The sequence below is a fragment of the Pongo pygmaeus genome, chromosome 4 (genome assembly GCF_028885625.2).
Source record: "Pongo pygmaeus isolate AG05252 chromosome 4, NHGRI_mPonPyg2-v2.0_pri, whole genome shotgun sequence".
Lineage (NCBI taxonomy): Eukaryota > Metazoa > Chordata > Mammalia > Primates > Hominidae > Pongo > Pongo pygmaeus.
The window spans coordinates 38,292,350-38,318,774 of NC_072377.2; the positions used below are offsets into that span (position 1 = coordinate 38,292,350).

Below are 26,425 nucleotides of genomic sequence, written 5' to 3' on the forward strand. Positions count from 1 at the left end.
GTGGCATAGGATCTATTTAATTGCTCGATCTTTGTAAACTAGCATCCAAGCTCATGCAGAATGTGTGGGAAGAATTCTCAGATGCTACACTTCTCTTTGCCACCGAAAGCCTCGCTGACTCATATCCCTGTTTCTCAGAAACAGGAATATGGAGATACAGTCACGCACTGCATAATGATGTTTTGCCTAATGATGGTCCGCATGTAGGACGGTGGTCTCATACAAAAAAACCAGTAGGGAATAGTGTCTTGTGCCTGTAATCCCAGCTACTCAGGAGACTGACATGGGAGGATCACTTGAGCTCAGAAGTTTGAGGCTACAATGAACCACAACTGTGCCACCACACTCCAGCCTGGGTGACAGAGCAAAACTCTGTCTCAAAAAGAAAAAAAAAAAAAGAAAAAGAAAGTCTAGCACAACTATTACGCATTGTACATGTACATAATACTTAAAAATGATAATAAACAACAATGTTACTGACTTATACATACTTTTCATCACTATTTTAGAGTACTCCTTTTACTTGTTTAAAAAAAACAACTATAAAACAGCCTCAGGAAGGTCCTTTAGGAGGTATTCCAGAAGAAGACATTGTTATCATAGGAGACAACAGCTTCATGCGTGTTACTGCCTCTGAAGACCTTCCAGTGGGACAAGATGTGGAGGTGGAAGACAGTCATATTGAAGATCCTGACCCTGTGTAGGCCTAGGCTAACGTTTGCATTTGTGTCTTAGTTTTTAACAAAAAAGTTTAAAAAGTGAAAAAAAATTTAATAGAAAAAAGCTTATAAAGATATAAAGAAAGAAAATATTTTTGTACAGCTGTACAATGTGTTCGTGTTTTAAGCTAAATGTTATTACAAAAGAGTCAAAAAGTTAAAAAAAAAATTAAAAAGTTTATAAAGTAAAAAAGTTTCAGTAAGCTAAGGGTAATTTATTATTGAAGAAAGAAAAAAATTTTAAAGAAATTTAGTGTAGCCTAAGTGTCCAGTGTTTATAAAGTCTAAGGTTGTATACAGTAATGTCCTAGCCCTTCACATTCACTCACCACTCACTCACTCACTCACCCAGGACATCTTCCAGGCCTGCAAGCTCCAATCATGGTAAGCGCCCTATACAAGGGTACCCGTTTTAATGTTTTATACTGTATTTTTACTGTACCTTTTCTATGTTTAGATTCAAAAATGCTTACCATTGTGTTATAATTGCCTACAATATTGAGTACAGTAACATGCTGTACAGGTTTGTAGGATAGGAGCAATAGGCTATACCTTATATCCTAGGTGTATAGTAGGCTATACCATCTAGGTTTGTGTAAGTACACTATGATGTTCACACAAGGACAAAGTTGCCAAATGATTCATTTCAGAAGGAATGTATCCCTACCATTAAGTGACGTATGACAATAGTTTCTTTTCCCCTCTTCCCTCCTCTTTGATGTTGAAGAATGACTTGGCGGAGCCTGGAGGTCAGTCACATAATGAAATGGTTGACTCCTAACTCTAAGATGTGGATTTCTTTGGTACAGAGAGCTGTTCTTCAAAGTCTTAAATATACAAGAATCCCAGCTTGGGCTCCCAGAGATATTAGGTGTTTTTCTCATCTCCTTATTTCCCTCTTGTTCAATAGTATTCACTATTCCATTGTGAAGTCTCCCCCAGGTCATTTTTGGTTGATTCTGGGCATCCTTCTTGATCATCCCAGCTCTTCCCACTGGTTGGGATACACTAGGAGCATTTCCAAAATTTGATCTTGGGCTCTGCTCTACTGGCGTACTGCCTCAAACTGACAGTCCCTTGACTTACCATAAGTCAATTCCATTGTCCACCTTCTTAAATAGAAATCATTTGGTCGTTTTAATATTTTGACTGCTCATTCCTGCATTTATATATAATTATACTTAGACTGCCTTTTTCTACCATGTGCAAATTCGACATGAAAACACTTCTCTCTTTAGCTTTAGCCTCATAGGCTATGCTGAGCCAAAGCTTTTGTTGTTTTCTGTCTAGCTTATCCACCACCCACTTCATTTGACCTTATAAACATGTTTAAATAGATTTCTCGGATAATGACCATTCTAGCTGGCAACTTCCCGTTTAGATATTATAGCAGGCACAGTGCAAATTAGAGGGCAGAGCAAAAGCACTAAGAATCATGAGACCCTGGATAAATATAGTAGACCTGCTCAGCCTCATAGGACAAGGCTGGGTTCTTACCCCAGTTTACCCACTGACTCAGGGGGTGACTCTGGGGAAGGTCGAGTAAAACAATCATTGGTTTCATCTACTGGTGACTCAGTCATGTTGATCTCGATAAATGGGGCAAAAGAAGGAGTCTGCTGTCACGGAGACACCTCATTTCCATCCTGGGTGTTTCACTGTTCCCTGGGTTGGCCTTTGAGTTCACTGGGAGGAAAACAAAGATGCCCTTTGTGCACTATTGAAGGCAGGCTGGGTGCTCAAGGGGCAACTGGCAGTATCAGCAATGAGAGGAATCTTTTAAAGGTTAGCAGATGGGCAAATAGGAAGAGCTATTCAACCTGATATTAAAAGGTTGCCTTTCAAAGGTGGCTTTGTTCAATTCAGTGTTATCTTGCTTTAATATTTTCCACTGCTCTGCGATTTTGCTAATAGACCATTTCACCAGTGATGAGAGCGTTCGGTGAGAGCCTGGTGTCCTGCTCAGCACCAAGTGCAGCACTTTCACATGCTTGATGCTCAATGAATGTTGAAGGAGAGAGTGAATGGATACAGAGCTGAATTAGTAGGTGTGGTTACATTGTAAATGGCCTTGCTCACATTCTTTGACAGCAGCTTTCTTTGCTGAATTGATTTTCCAAATGTCAGAATTGTCAAATCTGAGCTTCTTCAAGTCTTCTTTCTTTTCCTGATTTCTAGAGTAAGAGTTGATTTAGTAAGCATTTTCAGTGACTCTCTCACCATCTGATGGGTCTTTTAGATTCAGCTATTTGCAGGAGATCATACTTTTGTGACCTAGAAGGGAAATTTTTTTGGATAACTTTCATGAGTCTTTATTAAACAAACTTAGCATATCCTCCCTCCTCATTCCGTAGAAATAGATCTCCATAGTTTCTGAGTTGGAATAAGGAAATGAGATAATATAATATACAAAGTTGTACAGCAACTTGATGAACAACTAGATTAACTGTTCTTCAAAATACAGAAAATAAACTTGTATACTAAAGGAAAAATGCAACTTGCAAAATAAATTCCTGTATAAAAAAATTTAAACATTCATATTTTTCCCTTTGAGGGAGAAGAAGCAACTTCAAATGGGTGAATGACATCATTGTTGACGAGTTAATAAAATCATCTTATATAATATAGTTCTTATACACTTTTTTTGTTGTCCTGAATACCTTTATGTCCTGATAAAAATTGCTTGAGGCATGAGGAACAAGTGTTCGGTACTCTTTGAAGAGAGGTGGTAACTAAACATTGGGGGTTGGCCTTGTTGCCTAACATCACACAGTTTGAGGCTGAACTGAAACTAGAAACCAGGGATGCTGGATCAGAGTCCAGTACTCTTTAGAATACTAGAAAGAAGGAAAGTCAGCCGGGTGTGGTGGCTCACACCTGTAATCTCAGCTCTTTGAGAGGCCAAGGCGGGCAGATCACTTGAGGTCAGGAGTTTGAGACCAGCCTGGCCAACATGGTGAAACCCCGTCTCTACTAAAAATACAAAAATTAGCCAGGAGTGCTGGCACATGCCTGTAATCCCAGCTACTTAGGAGGCTGCAGGAGAATTGCTTGAAGCCGGGAGGTGGAGGTTGCAGTGAGCCAAGATCGGGCCACAGCATTCCAGCCTGGGCAAAGAAGCGAGACTCCATCTCAAAAAAAAGAAAAGAAAGAAAGAAAGAAAGAAGGAAAGTCAGATGCACAAAACATGAATGGAAGAAGAGCTAATAATAATGAAATATTTTTGGTAGGGTTTATCTCAGTGAAAAGCAAAATCACCTCCACTATTTTCTCCCAATTGAATGAAATGTTCTAAGTATCAATCTAGGAGTTCCATAAAAACAAGGACTGTGCCTCTTTCAGATCTCCTGGACCTAACCCAGTTTCTCATGTAGTAGGTTCTAAACGCATGCTTGATGAATGAATAGATAACTTTCCACAATGTCTTCTGTTGTTAGCTCCTTCTCTTATCCCTTAATAATCCTTTCACATATTTCCTCCCTCTGGGTGGACCATAAGTCAACTTCAAGATTGGACATGTGGCATAACAACATTGTGAATACCTATTGATTGAGTGCAGTGAGGAAGCAAGAGTTGAAGCAAGGGTTATATTTGTCTTTTTGGATTCCACTCCTTCATAAATAAATAAAACACAACTAGTAGAACTTTTGGGGTTGAAGAGACTTTAGAGATCATGTAGTATATTTCCTTCAGCTGAAGCACAAAGGAATGAAATGGCTAAGGAAGGCCTCATAAGGAGATGGGAGCAGTGCTCATACGCGATTGGCATCTCCCAAATTCCACTCCTGTGTTCTTTCTAATGCACCACCTCTTGCCGTTCTGGTGCCTGTGTATATGTGTATATATCTATATACATATCCATATCTATAGCTATCTTGAAATGAGTTGGTCATTCTTGTCTAAATTTGAGTAACATCAAGGTCCCTGAAATTCAACAGAAAGGGTGACATATATTGCAAATGGTCTCTTTTCAATGAAATATGTTTTTGATTAGTATCTTATCAACAGTTTTCATAAGCAGTATAAGAAAATGGAGGTGATCACAAAGCACTAGATGGACATTCACTTTGACTACTTGTCAATCATTAAGCATTCATTCACATGCTATGATGGACTGTAGGGCACCCTGTTGGATGCTGGAGGAGGAGGGATAAGAAGAAGGATGAGGCAAAATCCCTGTCTTCAAGGATCGTGCAGTCTGTTTGGAAAATTAATATTTATATAAAAATGAATAACATGAGTGTCCATTAAATGGTAGAAGTTCGGGTGATAGTGCTGCCATCTCACTATGGAGGGCTTTCTGGAGGAGGATGTATTTATGCATATAAAGGATTGGCCAAACTAAAACAAGTGAAGGAGACTACTTTGGTGGGTCAGGGATGCAGAGAAAATGACAAAATCAAATGCCAATAATTCTAACGGTTTTCAAGATTCCTTAAAGTATTTTGGCCATCAGTTTTCAAGTATAGACTATAATTTGCACTACGTATGTACTAATCCTACTGTATTTAGGTTGTAGCATTGACTCTCACAAAACCATAATCTGAAAGGTTCCTGAGACAGGCATTGACAGCTATATAGAACAACCTTTGGCTAAAGGATGGGCATCTCTGACCAGTAGTGTAGTGGCTACTTGTCTGCTCTTCTCACATCCCCTCAGATCCATTTTGCCATGTTGGTGTGCCTTTCCCCTAGCTTCTCTGTGATTTTGTTTCTAGGTTCACCCTTGTGACTCTCTCAGAGGACTGCCCCTTTGTCTGCAAGCCTGAAAACCAGAAGTGCCTAAGAGGTTGCATCCTCCCTGCACAGCCCTTAGCCAATGACTGGCAAAGGAGAGGGAAAGCTTGGATCCATTGCCTCATTTGGGAAAAACTCAGAGACATGATTCACACGCCAGAGTTCTCCTGCAGTATCAGGCCTACATCCCCTTTCTGAAATTTCTCATAAACCACGGTCCCCTGCTTGGCTTTTTCCCCTTCCCTGCCCATCATCCATCTTCCTCTACTTCTCTCCTTCATTTCAGAATCTGCATCTGAGAAAACTGCCCTAAGATAAGGAATATGCCTATCTTCCAATTTGAGTTCTGTAAACAACAGCCAAGAGTGCAGGGGTGATGATACAGCTAAGCCACAATCAAGTTTCTTATTATTTTCCAGACACAGAAGATTCCAGTCCACATCCTTTCTTCCTTTCATTCCCAAGATATAGCAATAGAAGTCTGAAGACGGTAAACTCTAATAACTGTTCCCTGAATAGAAAATAACAAGCCTTCCCCTCCATGCCTAACAGTCCCCAATACAATTGGTGTTCATAATATGCAGTTTGAAGACAATGATGACCAATGACCAAAGGCATAATCAGAATCACAGCCCTATATCAGTGCTCTGGACCCACACATCCTCTTGCTCACCCAGTGATGTTTACCAGGAGGCATCTTGCCAGAAAGGAAATCAGCTGTGGGGGCTGTACAGTTCCAGGAGCCAGCCCATCAACAAGGCATTTGTGAGTTTCAGGGCGTGGGGGTACAGTGGAACAAAAGTGGTGTCTGTTTGCTTGTGTCGTGGAAGCAGCATTGGAAGAAATCACTCCTGACCAACTGATGCCAGTCGGTGGAGCCCAGATTTTTAAAACTAGCTGGTTGCCCATCAAGAAGGATGTCCAAGGGATGAACCCACCAGCATGACTCTCTCCCTCCCTCTGTTTGATTTTTTCAGGAGTGCTACTCTGTGATAGGCTGCACTCATGTGATGATTATATATTGTGCATTTGCTGACTCTTATGATGTACAGACTTTCCAAAGCTCAGCTGCTTTATAATGTCCAAATTAATACCAACAGCATTTCTGGGAAGAGGAAGGGAACTACTGTGACATATGGACCAAATCTGATGATTCATGTAAAACTCATCAGTTACATTTTACCTCCTTTGTCCCCTTCTAGTCCTTTAAGAAATAAGAATCAATCATTGTCACATTGTCTAGTTATTTATACTGTACTTACCCAAAAAGGTAAGTTTACATCTCATGAATTTTGACTTATTGAGAAGAAATCTACTCTCAGTCATGGATTGAGACTGTTCTTGTTGTTAATTAGTGAAAACTGAATTATAGACTGTTTTGTACAAAAAGTATTATTGAAAGAAATGTCACACTAAAAGATATATCAAAAGCCTTGATAAAATTAAGATTCATTGTGTTTAGCATTATTCTCATCCATCATTCTGGGAGAAGGCATATTAAAATCAACAAGGTTATTTTGACGTAATTTACTCTTAGTGATTCTTCACAATTCCTCCAGGATGACAGATAGGACTTGGTAATCATAGCTGAAGAGGGCTCATCAATTCGTAGTTAAATTAATGAATGAACAAAATATAATGTCATTCATCCATCCATTTATTCATCATCCTACTTAGTAACTCACTTTTTAACAATGCTTCCTAAAATGCTATGTACACTGTGAATTGGTTTTACAAGATTCTTTTAATCAAAGATGAAATTTATAACATAGAAACAGAAAACCAAATACTGCTTATTCTCACTTACAAGTGGGAGGTAAACACTGGGTACACACTAGCACAAAGATGGGAAAAGCAGACACTGGGGACTACAGGAGGGGGCAGGAGGGGGACAAAGTTTGAAAAACTTCCTATTGGGACGTTTACTCTCAGTAAGCTCATTACCTGGGTGATGGGTTCAATTGTACTCCAAACCTCAGCATCACACAATATACCCTTTAACAAACCTGCACATATACCCCGAGTCTAAAATAAAAGTTGAGAAAAAAGATGAAATTCAGTTCAGCCACAGTCTTACAGAAAATATCAAATTAGTAAAGTCTAAAGTTATGAGATTTGATAGTTTTATAGTAGTTGACATCCATAGAATAGACAATCTGGACTTTATATGATCTACGGGACATCTAGAGGATGTCCAACAGAAGAGAGGCTGCCTTTTCTATGCATCTCTTTTAATAAGTAAGGACAGCTTCTTAGAACCCCCCAAACAGGCTTCTTTCTGAACCAATCACTGACATGAGAAATGAAACAGCTACTTAAGATTAATGAAGATTTGCTCTCTGAGTCATGTAAAGGAGGGGTGAAGACCTGAACAAAAAGTAAAGGAAGAGAGAAATGACAGGTGGCCAATAAACTAACAGTGTCTGCTTCAGCTACCTTTCCAGGAGCCAGCTTCTTCTACGATGGTAAGGAGTGTGTTGAGGGGTCATGTGGTGACTTTTTGCAAGGATGGCTATTGCTTGTAAGTGAAGACACGGGGACCATAAGGTATGATTGATGGAGGAACATTCTCACCTTCCCCAGAATACCTCGCAAATGCATCTTCTGAAAAGTCCCACATTATGACTTTGGGTTAAATTATTTTATCTGGAATTAAAATACCTATGAAAATGCATGTTTATAATTTTAGAGTGGGATAGCATAGTAAATAAACACTTTAGGATATTTTCTGCAGCAACTCTCTTTTAAGCGCCTAAGAGCAAGGCACTCTGCTAGGTGGGAGATGCAGGAATACCTCAAAGATAGCCCTCTATTCTGACAATCTATCAATTTGAGTGAACTCTGTGCAAAAGGACCATAGTAGAAAGTGATACCATCGAGATGTGGCTGACATTGGAGTTCAAAGGTAGGAACTACAACTTCTGAATGATGTAGAGGAAGAAAGGAGAATGGTGGAGAAGGCGGTGTTAGAGTGGGCCGTGAACGACTCTAAAATGCAGATACAGAAAAAGACAATCAAGGCAAAAGGGTTCCATGGAGGTGTGGAGAAGCACAGGAAGCATGCAGGGGAAACAGAAAGATCCCCTTTACTTGGAGCAAAATCATGGCAATCCATGGTTGATAAGATGAGAAACAACTCTTAGAGATGCTTGATGCCAGGTTAAGGAGTTCAGAATTTGTTACAGATACAGAGAGGATCCTTCAAAGGTATTAGAAAAAGAGAATGACTTTTGATCAGAGTTGTTATTAGGGAAATTGTCTGGTTTTGATGGGGGAATAAATTGAATGGGAGCAGGTAATAATAGACTTTGGCAGTGGTAAGGGCAGTTATGCATCTACTAATTATTTGCAATGACTTAGAGGAGAGATAAAACATTTCAGGAAAAGTAGCATAGTCAGAGAAGTTTAGGTTCACACAAGTCACCTCCCTGTCTTGGATACCCAAGAGACAATATAAGGCCACTAGGGCTCCCAAGGAGTTTCTGGTGGGGGCAGGGGTTAGACTGAAGTCCAACAGCAATGTTTGCCATGCTCAGCATTTGGCGCAGTGCAGAGATTTCTCCCAAGCACTGACAGGCTTTTTCTCATCCATGGAGACTGGGTTCCCAACCACTGTGTCTGTAGCCCCTGGTATTCCCTGAATTGGCACCAACCATTGCCTAAATGTTCTCCTTTGTTCTTAACTTCCTAAATGACTCATCAGATTCCTACTTATGTTGTCTGAGTTGATTTATGAAACCCTAATGTGACAGATGAGACCTAATTCCCTTGGGGATTATTATTTCTCTAGGTAGTTTCCCATTATGGCAGTTTCAGTTACATGTGTATTTCTGCCCACAATGCTTAGTTCTCTCTTTTGTACTTTAAAGACTCTTGACATCAGGTCCAGACTTCTGGAATTCACTATCCCAGCTATTTTGACTATATTTGAGTAGAAGTTCTGGCAGGGATTTTTATGAAGCCATGCTATATATGATAGATTCTAACTGAAGAGTGAGATGTGGAAGATATTGCAAAAGCTAAGGGTTGCTACTGGCTGCAGTAATGATGGGAAACCAGATAATTCAGCCAGCCTGCTAGGTAGATCCACCTTTATTAACCTGAATTATCTATCTACCTATCTATCTATCTATCTACCTACTTACCTACCAATGAGGATTTCACAACTATAGGGCAAAGTTGCACCAAGAAGCCATTAGCAAATGTATTTATTCAATAACACAAAGAGTCCAAAGAAATAGAGTTACTAAAGTACAATTTAAAATTTTTTGTTTTTATCAGCATTCTCACCATTGTATAATCAAACGGAATTCTTTCAACCTAGTTGGCATGTCAGGTTATCTTGATCAGCAAGGATTAATTCATTAGACCATATCTCTGTCTGTATGCAAGGAGAAATATAATTGTTAGGACATTCGCGATTAGGACTGACTTTCATCTGGCATGCACTGGTAGAGCCTATCGGACAGCACCCATTTTCTTTATTGGTGGTGGTCCATGTAGTTAATAAATTGTTGGACTGTTACTCTTGCACAAATTGCTGAATTATAAATATAAAGAATTATAAAATAAGATAAAAATAGCCTGTTAAGGAAACCTAAACCCTCTGACTTTAATGCTTTCATGCTGATACATCCTGTGTCAGATATGGCACCTATAGGTGATTTTACAACCACAGGTTATTAAGCACCAATGTACAGACCAAGGAGGAAAATAATGTAGTTACGAAAACTAAGTAGTATATTCAGAGGGTCCTTTGGCTTACGAAACATTAGTCTCAACAAGAGTTTACCGTTCAGAAAAATCAGAAAAGTTTCCGGAACAAAATAAACATCTAGATTTTATATATTAATTTCCTATTGCTGCTGTAACAAATTACTGTAGACTTCATAGCTTAAAACAGCACAAATATATTTTCTCATAGTTCTGGATGTCAGAAGTCTGAAATGGGCTTTAATGGGCGTAAATCAAGATGCTGGCAGGCTGCATTTATTCTAGAGGCTCCAGGGAAGAACCTGTTTCCTTCCATTCTCAACTTCTAGAGTTTGCCCGTATTTCCTGGCTCATGGCCCCCTTCCATATGAAAGCCAACAGTGGCCAGTCAGGTTTTTCTCACAGTGCCTCACTCTGACACTAATTCTCCTCTCTTCTCCACATTTAAAGGACACTTGTGATTCCACTGAGCCTATCTGGACAATCCAGGGTAATCTCTCCACTTCAAGATCCTTAACTTACATCCACAAAGTCCCTTTTGCCATGTAAGGTAACATATTCACAGATTCCAGAAATTAGAATGTGAATAACTTTGGGAGGTCACTGTTCTGCCCACCACAAAGTGTTTCCAAATGTCACAGTGGTCACAGTTAGTGTTTGATCTTGGACAACCCAGTCTCAGTCTCAGAAAACCTTGTTTTCTCCCTGAAGTTTGCAACTGAAAGACTGGGGTTTTCTGTCTGTGGGAATAACATAGATGGTGGAGTTGAGATGAAAGATGGGAGTAAATATAAAAAGAAATATGGAATGATGAAAAGATGGAAAATATGGAAGATGGAAATCAATCAAGAAATATTTATCAAATATGCTTTATGCTGAGTTCTGTAGGCAGCAAAAAACAGAAGAAAGCATGAGCCTTACTCTATGGAGCTTCAAGTCTTGGAGACAAAGCACATACACAAATAGCTAATGTTTGTACACTTAGCCTCATTTGCTTGAAGGACTAGACTTTCTTGTGCTCTCAAGGCAAAGCACTTTGCTCATGGGCTGCAGCATGTTTTGGAATCCCTTCTGTGCTTTGCCCTGAACAGTGTGCCCTGAACACTCAGGCGTGTCCCAGAGACAATCAGCAAGTCAGTTTGGCTGGAGCTGAGGGAGCATATCTTCCTTAAAACAAGACGAGGAGGGGCCCCAAATGTCTGTTAATAAGGGGCAGTTGGCACACGAATGACCTCACCAGGAATCTCTTGTTCCTCCTGCTGTACTGCCCTCTCCAGGTTTGGTGAGTTGGAGTGCTCAAGAGCTGGTCAGTACTGACGCTTGCAGCTAAGCTTCCCTTTTGAGGTTTCATTGCCACCACTTTACAATATCCAGGTTTTGTAAGTGGTCACAAGCAACAGTATTGTATCAGCTTGGAGGAAAGCTCCATTCTAAGCAGAGACCTTTGCCACATATGTAACTTCCATGTCCATTCCTTGAGCATGGTTCCACTTGGAAACGCCTTAGTTCTAGCCCAGTTGTGTTATCTTGGAGAAACAGTTTCATTCCTCTAGTCTCATTGATTTTGTCCTTGTTCCTCTTTGATGTCAAAGTTAAGCTGGATTATTCCAGTTTGCTGTCATCAATGCTTCAACCAAGGCCATTAAGCAGGCCTTTTAGAGCAAGATGTGTACAAGCTTCAAACCAACAGGGAAATTGTCCTAAGATGCAAATAAAATGGTCCATGGTAATAAGACATTGAAAGTGGGTAGGAGGGTTCTTCCTCCCCTGCTGCCTCTCTATACTCCTAAGCACCCCTCTGTCTCCTTGGTATAGATGAATTAAGATGAAAAATTTACCTTTCAAATCTTGGTCCAGCTCAAATGTTAATGCACAATTATTTCTTATGTTTTCCTCCCAGAATTACAAAAACACAAGCTGTAATATAAGGAAACAATTAAAAGGGGAAAAAAAAGATAAATTCCAAAAGCAGTTCTTTGAAAAGTTGTACAAAATAGAAAAAGAAAAAACAGTTGTAAGCCTGATTAAAGGAAAAAAAAGAGCAAAAAGGTTAGGAATGAGAATGGAGGCACAATATAGATACCAAAAAAAGTTAAAGTAATTATGAGAAAATGACCCTATAGTGACAAAGTTGAAAACCTAAAGCAAATATATGGTCTGGTTTTGCTCAGAGTAGGGATAAGTAAGCTCTTACCAGACCAACCTCAAACTATAAACAAAATAAAAATATAACTATTTGAAAAAACTGGAAAGGTAGATTCTGGGGGCAGATTCTGGATTGTCATTTAGAAGAAAGAAACCGTGTGGGGAGACTTCTCTCCCCTTTTTTTGAACACAGATTGCTTTCAAAAAGCAATCCAAAAGCAACAGCATACAGGATTTTAAAAACAGAAAGAAACCCTCGATCTTTTTTTTAATAGCATGATTTACTGGATATTTATTTATTTATTTATTTATTATACTTTAAGTTCTGGGATACATGTGCAGAACGTTCAGGCTTGTTACACAGGTATACATGTGCCATGGTGGTTTGCTGCACCCATCAAGCCGTCATCTAGGTTTTAAGCCCCACATGCCTTAGGTACTTGTCTTAATGCTCTCCCTCCCCTTGCCATCCAACCCCCCGATAGGCCCCGGTGTGTAATGTTCCCCTCCCTGTGTCCATGTGTTCTCACTGTTCCACTTCCACTTATGAGTGAGAACATGCAATGTTTGGTTTTCTGTTCCTGTGTTAGTTTGCTGAGAATAATGGGGAAACCCTCAATCTTATTGGCTTCTAGAGCCAGAAGACAGGGCAACCAGAGCCATGAGAAAGTAAGGATGTCCTTGGAGAGAGCCAGAAAGGGAGAGCTACAAATTCTGTGTATAAACTCTGCTCAGATTTCTGGCTAACACCTGATTTATGAATGCACAGAACAGACTCTAAAAGTCCCTTCTAAAGCCAGAGGAATGGAGCTGAGATTTGAGGTGCCAGCCAAGTGATAGAGTTTACAGCTGGAATCCAACTAAGTTAATTGCCTGCTAAAACAAAAAAGTTTACAGTGTTGGGGAAAATACAGCAGAATGTAGAGTATCTAGAACTTAACACTACAATGTTCAAGATACAAGCAAAATTACTTGACTTATAAAGAAACGAGCATGTGACCCATTCTTAAGAGAAAGAGGGATTTTAAGACAGCTCAGATGTTGGACTTAGCCAACACAGATTTAAAGCCGTGACTATAAATATGTTATGTGATATGAAGAAAAGCATATTCAAAATTAGTGAAAAGATAGGATAACTCAGCAGATAAATAGAAACCATAAAAAGGAATCAAAGCAACAGTATCTGAAATAAAACACTTATTGAAGGAAATTCAGAGCCATATGGAGATGACAGAGGAAAGAACCTATGAATTGAAAGACAGATCAATAGAAACTATCCAATCTGAAGAAAAAAGAGAAAAAATAGAGAAGAAAATGAAAAGACTTGAGAACCTAAAGAACAATATCGAAAGATTTAACATATGTGTAACCAGAGTCTCACAGAGTGGAGAGATAATGACTGAAAAAAATATTTGAAGAAAAACTGGCGAAGAGTTCCTAACTTTGACAAAAGCAGAAAGTGTCCAGATTTACCCAGCTAAGCTCAAGTGGCTTAAACACAAAGAAAACCATGCCTAGGCAGAGCCTTCTGGAAGTTAAAGATAAAGGGAAAATCTTGAAAATGGCTAGAGGAAAGTGACACGTTATATACAAGAAAATAATGCTTTGAATGAATAATGAATGAATAAAGTTTCTGCCCTCTTCTCAGAAACTTGAAGGCAAGAGCACAATAAGACAAAAATCTTTAAAGTGCTGAAAGAAAAACAACCACCGCAACCAACACCAATCAAGCCAGAAATCTATATCCAGTGAAATATTCTTTGAGAATAAAAGTGTAATAAAGATAATTTCAGATCAAAGAAAACAAAGGTGATTTGTCATCAGCAGATCTGCTCTACAGGAATGAAGGAAAGGAGCTCATTAGACTGGAGGGAAATGATACCAGAGGCAAACCTGGATCTTTAGGAATGAATGAAGAGCATCAGAAATGGTAAATATTTGGGTAAATATAAAAAGTTGTCTTCTCCTAATTTCTTTAAAAGACATATCACTGTTTAAAGCAAAAATTACAACATTTTAACATTGTCTTGTGAGATGTATAACATAGGTAGGTAAATAGATATGACAACTGTCTCATAAAGTACAGAGTGGGAGAAAATTGACCTATAGACAGTTGCAATGCACAATAGTAACTCTAAGGAGTTACTCTGCAGTAGCTCTGCAGACCCATGTCTATGCTGTAACCCAACATAGATCAGCTGGTCTTGTATCCTGAATTAGGCTGAGCTAAATTATTATTATTATCTGAGACAGAGTCTTGCTCTGTTGCCCAGGCTGGAGTGCAATGGCGTGATCTCAGCTCACTGCAACCTCCGCCTCCTGGGTTCAAGTGATTCTCCTGCCTCAGCCTCCTGAGTAGCTGGGATTACAGGCATGCACCACCATGCCCAGATAATTTTTGTATTTTTGGTAGAGACAAGGTTTCAGCATATTGACCGTGCTGGTCTCGAACTCCTGACCTCATGAAATATGAATAATATGCATCTTAGTCCATGGAGAAACCGTTTACAGCTATAATAATGCAAACAGGTACAGCTAAAAAGTCTGCAGAGAAATTGAGATAGAATTCTAGAAAAACATAAAGTTTCCACAATAACCCAAAACAAGATGAAAACTTATATGTATAGAAAGTTTACCATGAGGATATTAGGAAAGTAATTAAAATTTTCCATTAAAATGTTACCATGACAAAACGGTTTCATAGTTGATTTCTAATGAGCTTATTTTAAAATAAGAGATCATTGTAACGGTATTTACATTCTTTGTGACTTCAGAAAAAGAAGAAAATCTCCCTGTAAAGTCAGCACAGTTTCCACACAGTTGATTTCAGGGTTCAGCCATCAATCTTATGGGGCTGATTTTTAGTGGAGCTGATCTTGTGTAACCCTGTCCTTTCTGCTATTTTGAAGATTCACGTGCTCACTTCACCTCTCCCTAAAATTCCCACAACAATTAGCATTTGGAAATATGGGCATCACTAGTCTGATACCTCAGTTTTGAAAAGTCATTTATCCCTAGAATAACTGATAACTTTGTTTGTCAGGTGGAAAGGGAGGGAAGGAGGGAGGACAGAAGGAGAGAATTAATAGACTCCAATCGCCTGATATGTGCCAGCCAATTCTCAAGTGTTCTTCAACACCCCTAGGAGATCATCAGTATTACTCCCCCTTTTATAGACTCTGAGAATCAGAAATGCTTTAGAAAATACAGGGGGCTGGGCACGGTGGCTCAAGCCTGTAATCCCAACACTTTGAGAAGCTGAGGCGGGCGGATCACGAGGTCAAGAGATCGAGACCATCCTGGCCAACATGGTGAAACCCCATCTCTACTAAAAACACAAAAATAAGCTGGGCATGGTGGCATGTACCTGTAGTCCCAGCTACTTGGGAGGCTGAGGCAGGAGAATGGCATGACCCAGGGAGGTAGAGGTTGCAGTGAGCTGAGATTGCGACACTACACTCTGGCCTGGGCAACAGAGCGAGACTCCGTCTCAAAACAAAAACAAACAGGAAAAAAGCTCCCTCCTGTGAGGTCGCATAGTTAATAATGGCAGGTGTGAGATTTGAAGATCGAGCTCTCTGATTTCAGGGCATGTTGTTTTCTGTTTCTTCCAACTGCCGGATGGATTTTTTTTAAATACTTACTGGGAAATTTTCTCTCTTTGTATTCAGTTTCTTCTAGAAACTTGAAAAGGCGTGTCTTTTTTTCAGTCCTGGTGTAGCATCTTCCCTTCTTCCAAGAGATCTGCCCTTTCCTGTTAGCAACATCATGAGAGTAACAAGCAGCTGAATTTTCTAAGAAGGGAGATTTGCTCTTCTGTAATGACCTAGAGCTTACTTCCCCTCTCTGTGCCTTCCAGTCCCTTGTCTTTAATCTCACCTCTGGCTCTCACTAAGGTGGAATTTAGAGTCACTAACACCTTTATTTTCATTCAACAACACCAGTGATGAATTTGTAGGTTAACTATTTTTTGTGCCAAGTGACAGTGGGAAGCTTGGGAATGCCATGCTGTATTTCTTGGCCTCCTGGTGCTTCCATTCTAGTAGAATCAAATACTGTAACACAGGGGTTCTCAGCCCTGGCTACATGGTAGACACACTTGGCAAAGTTTTTGTTTTTCTTTTTTTTAATGCCTGGGCTCCTCCCAGAGGTTCTAATTTTTCAGGTCTGGGGTGAGGGCTGGGTATCAGCATTCTTTAACCTTCCCCTACCTCCCAACCCCCAAGACAATTCTAATGGGCAGCTTAGATTAGTAGCTACTGACATAATGTGCTTCCCATCAAATGAATTAATAAAAGGATGTTGGGGACAGTTGCCAAAGGAATATATCCCAAATGTGGAATTTCAGATAAGATATTATGGCTTTTAGATAAAGGAGATACACTGGAGCTGAACGTCCTTCCCTCCATCCCTCAAGTTCACACCATGTAGCAAGTGAAAGCTCTGTCGATTGCTAAAGTCAACTTGGGCCCAGAGCTTTCTGGATCAAAATTTCCCATGTATCCTGCTTGTAGATTATACAGTAGGATTAGTTACCATTCACTAAGTGCTACTTGAACGTTACCCTACTGAATTCTCACAGTGATCTTGTGAGGCAGGCGTTCTGAGTTTCATTTTACAAATGAAGTTTCACAGAGAGTCAGCAGCAGCTGGAGGCCACATAGCTAGAAAGTGAGATGGCCAGCGCTGGTCATCAGCTCTTACCCATGACACTGCATCCCAGAGGCCAAGCCTGTGGTATTGAGCAGATTAGTTTGAGAAAGGGGCCAGGAGAAATAATAATTCAGTCTCGGACCTGCTCAACCCATAGGCTCTGCAGATCCATGTCTATGCTGTAACCCAACTTAGATCAGCTGGTCTTGTATCCTGAATTAGGCTGAGCTAAATTATTGTTATTATTATTATTATTATTATTATTTGAGACAGAGTCTCACTCTGTTGCCCAGGCTGGAGTGCAATGGTGGAATCTCGGCTCACTGCAACCTCTGCTTCCCAGGTTCAAGCGATTCTCCTGCCTCAGCCTCCTGAGTAGCTGGGATTACAGGCGCACACCACCACGCCTGGCTAATTTTTGTATTTTTAGTAGAGACGAGGTTTCAGCATATTGGCCGTGCTGGTCTCGAACTCCTGACCTCATGATCTGCCCACCTCGGCCTCCCAAAGTGCTTGTATTACAGGCATGAGCCATCGTGCCCGGCTGGCTGAGCTAAATTACATGTAATTCCCTTTCTTCCTTCTCAGCGTTGTTACTCTTAGAACACAGCACTATCTCTATTCTTAACTATCTTTTCAAAAGCAAGAGTGAAAGAAAGACTTTGTTCTTCACGTCTTCCTTTCCCCCTTTTGCCTGCTCTATCAAGTCAGCCATAGGTATTTTGGGCTAGGCAAAACTGGGAAGTGACTGGGAAGTGACTGATATATGTTTTCATCATCATTACCCTCTCCCTTCTGTATTTTCTTCCCCTTTGTGGAATCTAGACCTTTAGGCTTCTTAATCGAAACTTTCTCAGAAAGGATAGGATAAATTCATTACACTATAGTGTGAATGACTGATAGGATTTCATGTGCCACCTTTCCCAGGGACAGGCACATTTTAACAGGGGACAAAGAGTTCAATGTGGGAGTCCGATACATGTGAATTTAAATCTCAGGCTGCCTTCTGGTTATGTAATGCTTGGCAAGTAACCTAACCTGTCTTAGCTTCAATTTCCTCATCTCTAAAAAGAGAATAATACTTCAGAGGGTTGTGATGAGGATTAAAAAGATTTGAGACTGTGCCTAACACAGTGCCTGGCACATAGTAGGTGCCTGTTAAATGTTTACCCCCTTTTCCTCTCACCTCAGTTGCAGAATTCATGCATCAGGCAGGGGTAAAAGTTCTTTGGGACATGTTGTTTCAGAAATCTCTCAACAGCACACGGCCTCCTACTTCCTCTACTCCATAGACCAGGCATTGTTGAGGAACACATTGAACTTTTCCCCAGTGAGTTGCATTAACACACATATGCTCCAGGACCACGGTCGTGGGATATAGGCATTTCATGTAGGAAGGCCATGGCTATATTTTACATCGAGGCTTCTTGTCTGCCCTTTCTTACAAGCCTGAAGCCTCCCCTAAAACACAGGTATGAATTCACAGATTAGCATCTAATCTCCGGTGTACTAAATGTTTGCATACTGCCAGCATTTTGGAAGAAACAGCTACCTCTTGGTCTTTCTTTCTACAGAAGTTGAAATGCAGTTCCTCTGAATGAAAAACTAGAGGTTGTGTTCACTCAGAGTGTGGCTGAAATGCAAACATATTTCAGAGCTTGTGCCTTTATCCCAATGCAGTAAAAAGGTGACTGCTATTAAAGAACAATGCAAAGCCTTTAATTACCAAGCTTTCAAGGAAGCTTTATGTACTGATTTGACTTTCATTATCTGTCTTTGTCATCCTTGTAAAATATCCCATTAGACTTTCCACTAAGGCAGAGAAACCAGACTGACAATGGAAACTAAGTTGTTTAATTGCTATTATCTTTCAAAGTTTGAAGTACAGTATTTTTTTTTTTTTTTGTAATTGTTTCAGGAAAAGAAGCTTGGATTTGAGGACTAGGTTGAGTGAGTTAAGTATTGAAATAAAGCCTGCTGCTGGATCCAAATTCTTCTAATATTGCAGATCCTGCCCAGTTACAGTAGGATTCTGGCTTCACCTTGACTGGGTGCACAGACCAGGCTTGAAGCCCCAGTGGTCTTTGTTCAAAGCCTGACTAGGCCAACTACTGAATGGTAGACCTTGGCAAGTTCTGTAATCTCTCCATGTCCAAGTTGCCTCATCAGTAAAATCAGCAGAATGACAGTATCACAAAGTGTCTTTGTGAAGGTCAACAACATACTTATGTAACACACTATCACATCGACCAGAGAAGTCAACAAATGCTACTTTCCTTTCTCCTTTATATGCAATCAAAAGTAGTTAGTCCAGAACAGTGGCATCTGATGAAATCAAAGTGGGCATCAAGGGCAATGTTGGAAGAAAATCAAAGAGAAGTCATAGTGGGAAAATGGGAAGATACCGTCCAGTGTGTGTGTGGGGGGGTGGGGGGGGTAAGCCCCAGTCTTTGAAACTCAAAGTGTTAACTATAAAAATTCCAGTACATTTGGATATGTACCTTATAATGAGGAATGCAAACATGAGTCCCAACACCAGCACAGGCAAGGGGTACCATTTACTTGGTGCGGCGATGTTAGCTGCCACCAAATGTCATGTTCATAGCAGAGGATTTGACGAGTTAATTCAATCCAAGTCAGACACTAAATATCTTGCAGAATAAACAACAATGGGTCATGCATTTTTGAGACATGTTTTCTGCACCCCCCCTTTTTTTAAACTAAAGTCGTCTTTCCTGGCTCCTGAACACAAGCTGTCCTCATCTATTTCCTAAGATAATCCATTATAAATTATGACAGGTTCCCCAGATCCTGGCGGCCGGCGCAGCCCAGTGTGCTGCCCAGGTCTCACTTTTCTGTCCTGGTCATCTCCGACAAGTTCCATGCGTGACTGGTCAGGAGACGGCTAATTCCAGTCCACGCATTTTTCAGATGAGCTTCATTTTATTTTTAATTTCCCCACAAATGCACACCAGGCGCAGATTTCGTCAGTTACAGACATAGCTCTCTAATCTGTGCCGCCCTTCCGTAGCTCATACTACCAAATGAATTAAGGTCCAGTTACATATAAAAGTGATTATGATCAGCGAAATGTCTGCCCAGAGTGGCCTCCCAAAAAAGGGCAAAGATTCGAGGCTCTGACACTCTCCTTTGGCCATCTTAGGGCCATGCACTGTACAATAAAAATGATCCCATCCACAACTTTCTAAAACTTACATTGCCTTCAGATTTTACAGCTCCAGGCCCTCTGGCCCCCATGGAACAGATAAACAAATAGCTTTCCTCTGTTGGGGGAAATTATTTGTTTTCTGTCTTCATCCAACAAGATTTCTTTTAGAGAGATCTGATCTCATCCTTGTGAGAGCTTCCTATTTCACCTCTCCAGGCATCTGGCTTTCGCTTGGAGGCAGGCGACTTCTTCCAAATCCTGACATTTGAGGGGCAGGACTGTATGTCATCTTTGGGATTCTGGAAAGGCTCGCGGGGCGATTCTCAGGATAGTGTCTGTGTAGACTGTATTTTCCCCTCAAATCGGGAAAGCAGCCCATGGAGTAGGCATTGCATGGAGACTCATAAAGTTACATCAGACCAGGGAGCAAAGAAATAAAGGTCATCTTCCTCTGTTCTCAGAGTTTCTAATGTAACTCAGGGGCGAGGAAATATTCCTAAGGACACATTTAATTATCGAAAGTTGTCTTCTCCATAAGTTAATAGATACAAAGAAGACCAAGAGAACAAGGAGGAATTTAATGGAAAGAGTAATAGGGACCAAGAGGCAGGGGTTTGCCACCAAAGAAGTACATGATCCCGTATACTTCTCTGCCTCTTTCTGGTTCTGGTCCCCACAAATATAAAATCTAGAATATTCTGGACTTCTATGACAAATGGCAAAAGAGTTAGGGGAGATTCGGAAAGCTTTCCTCATTTCCACCAAGGTTCCTAGAACAATTGTTACAAAGTATAAGCAGTCTGGGCCTGAGGGGGACCGTGATGTAGTCCTCCCATGAGGCCTCTTACTGGGAATTTTTCCAACTTGTTGTGCAGACCCCAAAGCTGATGAGGTCAAATGTGCTCAGCCTTTTGATATGGTTGTCGTTGGGGTGGAACCAACTCGACAAACGGTCCAAGAATCTCTCCTAGATCTGACCTCTGAACAGAGCCCGAGGTGGGGTGGTGAAGGCGGAGAAATGCTGCCCCACACGGCAGAAGCCAGCCAATGCCTGCTGCCCCACCGCCCGCCAGGCCGTGGCCCTGCTGCCCTCTGAAACAAGCCGACCTTGGTAGTCACCCAACTTGAGAATCTTTTGAGCTCTTCCTGTCGCCATGCCCCGCCCCATCCCATTCCACCTTCTCCTCTTTTTTCTCCTCCCTGGCAGCCACTCGGTTTTCAGATGTTTATCCAGAGTCAGGTCCTCAGTGGCTGTGGTGAGGCCTGGGGGAGGGGACTGCCCTAAAAGCGAGGTTCCTCTGGGTTTCTAGGGCCCATCACATGGATGCCCACGTGTGTGTGTGTGTGTGCGTGTGCACATGTGTGCGGGTGTATTTCACTGGTTGTCAGTGGTCTGTATCTCTGGCTTGCAATGTCATTAGTCCTAGATGAGCCCACGCTGGATGCCTTTTTTGGGAACACTGGTATCATCTGTGCTCTGAATGCTGCATCTCAGTGGTCTCAATTTAATCAGGACATCCGGATTTTGTAACATCATTTTCTAACTGTTCCCCCGACCCTGATTCCATCCTTCAGAGCTCTGAGGACATGTAACTAGAAGCCACTCCAATTACGCTCCCCCTCTGTGGTGGACCCGTGTCACCTGCCGCCCTGGCATCATCACCCAGGCATGCACTGTCACACTCCCAACCGGAATGTCAGCTTGCTGTTTGAGATTCACACCGACACTCAGTCCCCAGAGGGCTCCTCCTGGAGCCAGGGCGGCCTGTGCTTGGGAACACATAAAAGCACAGGAGTCCCCTCGCTTTTTGGCAGCACTTCAAGCGCTAGCCCAATGAAGAGATCTTGACAGCATACTTGTAAACTCCACAGGCCCCAAGGGCTCAAACACCATGATATTTATGCTCACGGGTGGGGAGCCAAAACAGTTGGGTTGTTATGCAGACGTGGATCTCTTACTCAGACCAGCATTTCTGACACCTGTTAATTGGCATTTGAAAGAACTAAGTCGAGGGGGGTGGTGGCCTTGGGAGCTGCTGCCAACCTGTACCTGAACCGCGGGGAGTCCTGCAAGGTTTTGGCCCCCCCAGCTGGTCAGAGATTCCCTGGAGAGATGAGCAAGTGAGTCCCAGGGTTGCCAGAAAGGATCATCAGAGAAGGAAGAAAATAGGAAGGCGGGTGAGAAGAAAAGTAAGAGACCAAGAGGGAAAGAAAAAACTAGAGAGGGAGGGTATTTTTAGATTTGCTAGTGCAGTTTTGTTCCTGCAGCACAGGTCCCTGCCTCTGCAGCACCAGTTCTGCTGGCCCAGGGTGGGATATGCCCTTCTTCTCCCCTTCCCCGCTGGGGCAAGAAGTCTCTCCTGCCTTTAAAGGCTAGAGATCACCTCCTCCAAAGAGCCTTCTCTGAAAACCCCAGACAGCCAATCTCCTCTTCCTTCAGGAGTTCTTATTGTAACATACAGTTTAGCGCTTCAAACCTTCTTGTGTGTGTCTTGTGTGTCTCCCCGACAATTGCCTCCACACCGCCAATTTTTAACTCCTTGGGGTCATAATAGAGAGTTTTTCTGGCCCGCCGTGCCCAGCACAGTCCTAGTTTCAAAGTAGATTCTCAGTATCCACAGATGATAGATTGATTTTCCCCCTCTGGATGTCTTTTTCTCTTTTTGGGTTCCAGACCTCCCCGCCTCAACTTCCACTCAATCTGTCCCCACATAGCTTCAAGCTGACTAGCTGGGCTCTGTGAGTCTCCTTCTCTGCACCTGTTTCAAGGTGTGGATGGCCCATAGTTTGACCTTACGTGAGACTAGGTTTAAATGACATAGTAAAAAGTTTCTATATTTCATTATTAGTGCTCAAAAAATATTCATCAAGTCTCTATTTATGAACTGACTTGTGTTCCAGAAGTTAACTTGTGTTTTAGTTTGAATCCAGAAGTCTGTAGAAACAACATTATAAATGAATTCCTTCATTCATTCCTTCAACAAATACATCTTGAGCACTACTACAAGCCCTGCACTATTCTATGTGCTGGGAAATCTGCAGGGAACAAAGCACATACAAACCCTTGTCCTCAGGGAGCTTATATCCTGGTCAGGGGAGACAGACAACACACAAAGAAGCAAGTAAAATATATGACATGTCAGATGATCCTAAATGCTAAACGCCATAGAAGGGAATAAAGTAGGAAAGGGGAATAAGGTGTCGGACAGGGCTGGGATTGTAAAAGAGGGAACTTGGTGTGTTATAGAACAGCAAGAAGCCAGAGTAGCTCAAGCAGAGTGAGTACTGGGGTGAGGAAAGTACTGGGTGGTTTCCCTGGCCAGCCCACTGATAGTCTACTTAGCGCATAAGAAGTCTGAACTGCAATTCTAATTCAACCATAAACATTTACTGCACGCCTATACTACAACAGGGATTAGTGTTAGGTGTTGGTACTAATTCTTTCAACTACCCTTAACCATGTTTCTATGGGAATATCCCTTCTGTGTATCAGTTAGAGAGACAATTTGGAACATTAGAACCGTTTCTTGATTTAGAGCCTCAGGCATTGGATTTGCTGCTGAGTGTTGCTTTTTGTCCTTGGGCAAGTTGCATAACCTTCCCAGTTCTTGATTTCCTGGAGATGATAATGACAGTTTTGCCTTTTGTGTGTGTGTGTGTGTGTGTGTGTGAAAATTAAACGAGGTTAGTGTACATGAGAGAGCCTTGTAAAACATCAAACAGTCTACCGATGTAAGTTGTCATGATTTTAGGTGAATTATTCTGTCTTCTACATCGGGGAATTAAGGGACAAAGACTCGGAAATAGACATCTCTAGTGACCCCTCCATACACAGAAGTTTTGGGTAAGTTTTATGTTAGCCGTCTAATCTCTTCTGAAAAAGGTGATGGGGCCAGCCAGTTTCAAGATGGTGAATAACTCAGCTAAAAGTGTCAAATGGGAGAAGAAACAGGTCAATGAAGATGCCTGACTCTAGGGAATGTTGTAGAGCAGAATTTGAGGAAAGGTGTATAATTCATTTAAAAAATGACAAGCAAGAGGACAGACCCAAACAAATCATTACACAGGTAAAATCACATTTCCCCTCTGGACACTGTTCTTTTCTCTCCATTTTCCTGTATCCTTCATGGCCCGTTTTCCACAGCGTTTAAGCTGCCCATGTAACCCAAGTCCCACCACTCTGATTCCAGCCATCCAGTTGCTCCCAAGCCTGCCTACTTTCCCTCCCCTGCTCTTTAGAATGGAGGACTCTGTAGAGGCAGATCTTTTATTGACAGAGAACTCACTTCCTTATTAGAAGGCAGGCTGTTCATTCTGGAAAGCCCTTGTTATTAGAATGTTCTTCCTGAAAGCCGCTTAAAATCTGCTTGCCTGTGCCTTCTTCTCCTAAGTCCTGGGTCACCCTCTGAGGTCCTCAGAAGCACCCTAACTCCTCTTCTAAGACACAGCTTTTCAGGTATCTGAGGATCCATCCCTATCCCACTGCGCAAACCCCAACACACTCAGTTTAAGATTTTTCTCCTTGGCTGGGCGCGGTGGCACATGCCTGTAATCCTAGCACTTTGGGAGGCCGCGGCAGGCGGATCACCTGAGATCAGGAATTCGAGACCAGCCTGACCAATATGGTGAAACCCCATCTCTACTAAAAATACAAAAATTAGCTGGGTGTGGGGGCGGGCGCCTATAGTCCCAGCTACTTGGGAGGCTGAGACAGGAGAATTGCTTGAACCTGGAAGGCAGAGGTTGCAGTCAGCTGAGATCAAGCCACTGCACTCCAGCCTGGGCAACAGAGCGAGACTCCACCTAAAAAAAAAAAAAATTTAAATTTAAAAAAATAAAATAAAAAAATGATTTTCTCCTTATTCTTAGTGTTCTTCAATGTTGCTATGAAAATATTGACGGGTTTTGTTGTCATTCTGTTTTTTTGTTGCTTTTTAATCCTGCTTCTGTACACAGTATGTGCTTTCTTTCCACTCTAAGAATTCATGACCTTCTTCAGTCATGAAGTCTTAAAAATTCTTTTTTAATTTTTATTTAATGTTTTTTTTTTTGAGACAGAGTCTTGCTCTGTTGCCCAGGCTGGAGCGCAGTGGTACCTTCTTGGCTCACTGCAACCTCTGCCTCCCAGGTTCAAGCGATTCTCATCTCAGCCTCCTAGTAGCTGGGATTACAGGCGCACACCACCATATTTTTAGTAGAGATGGGGTTTCACCATGTGGGCCAGGCTGGTCTTGAACTGCTGACCTCAGGTGATCCACCCGCCTCAGCCTCCCAAAATGCTGGGATTACAGGCATGAGCCACCATGCCCAGCGTTTTTAAATTTTTAATTGAATTTTATTTTTATGTTTTAGAGATGGAGTCCTGCTCTGTCGCCCAGGCTGGAGTGCACGGTACACTCATAGGTTACTGCATCTTTGAACTCCTGGGCCCAAGCGATCCTCCAGCCTCTGCTTCCTAAGTAGCTTGGAGTATAGGCATATGCCACCACCCCTGGCTCAGTTCTTAAAAATGTTTAGCCATGTCTTCTTCAAGCATCATCAGCCTACCTTCCAGTTTTCTTAACAGCTCTTTTATCTTTCTCTCTTTATTTCTCTGAGCTGTGAAATTCATTAGAACTGTCTTTCAATTCACAATTTCTGTCTTTGATGATGACTAATGTAGTGTTTACCTAATATTGTTTTCTTTAATTCTATGTATGTATTTTAATTCCATACTACTCTTTAGCAGCTGAACTCTAGTCTGCCTCTCCTGCTCCAGGATTTGGCTTATTGTTCTGGATTACTTTCCCTTTCTCTCTTTTCTTTCTTTTTTTTTTTTAAATTTACCCAAGATAGTACTTCAGAACCTTTCTATTAAATTTCTATTGCACAGAAATGCCTATCTTAATGTACTGCTCTTCCTTTCTTCCCTTTTTTATATTTTAATTAGCATGACTATGTTTTCAGAACATAGTTATGTTTTCTCAAAATGGAAGCTTAACTCTGTCTTGACTCTGGCCCTACTGTCCTTGAACTGCCCTCATATGCCTGATCTCCTGAGCTTTCCTTAGCAGTATTGCTGTCTGTGATACCCAAAACTGAATGCAGACGACTCCAGCAGGTGTCCTGAAGGCCAGTCTTAGGGACAGAGAACACTGAGCAAACAGGACTTCTAACAACACATGTTCTTTTATAGAAACATCTATAAGAGGATAAAAGGCAGACACCAAAGAAGTTTCCTTGAAGCAATTAATAGGTGGGCCTAACCTGTGTAGGGTTGGGGTCGTCTGTAAGGGCTGCAGTAAACAGC

The 26,425-nt window shown here is 41.5% G+C and overlaps 2 long non-coding RNA genes across 2 annotated transcripts in view; both read left to right on the forward strand.

Moving 5' to 3' along the window:
- LOC129037439 (uncharacterized) overlaps positions 1 to 26,425 on the forward strand; it is a 149,229-nt gene that overhangs the window by 116,960 nt on the left and 5,844 nt on the right. The window lies entirely within an intron of this gene.
- On the forward strand, positions 2,646 to 7,879 carry LOC129037440 (uncharacterized). The gene is made up of 2 exons (XR_008502810.1): positions 2,646 to 2,767; positions 5,438 to 7,879. It is a non-coding gene; the product is annotated as an uncharacterized LOC129037440 (long non-coding RNA).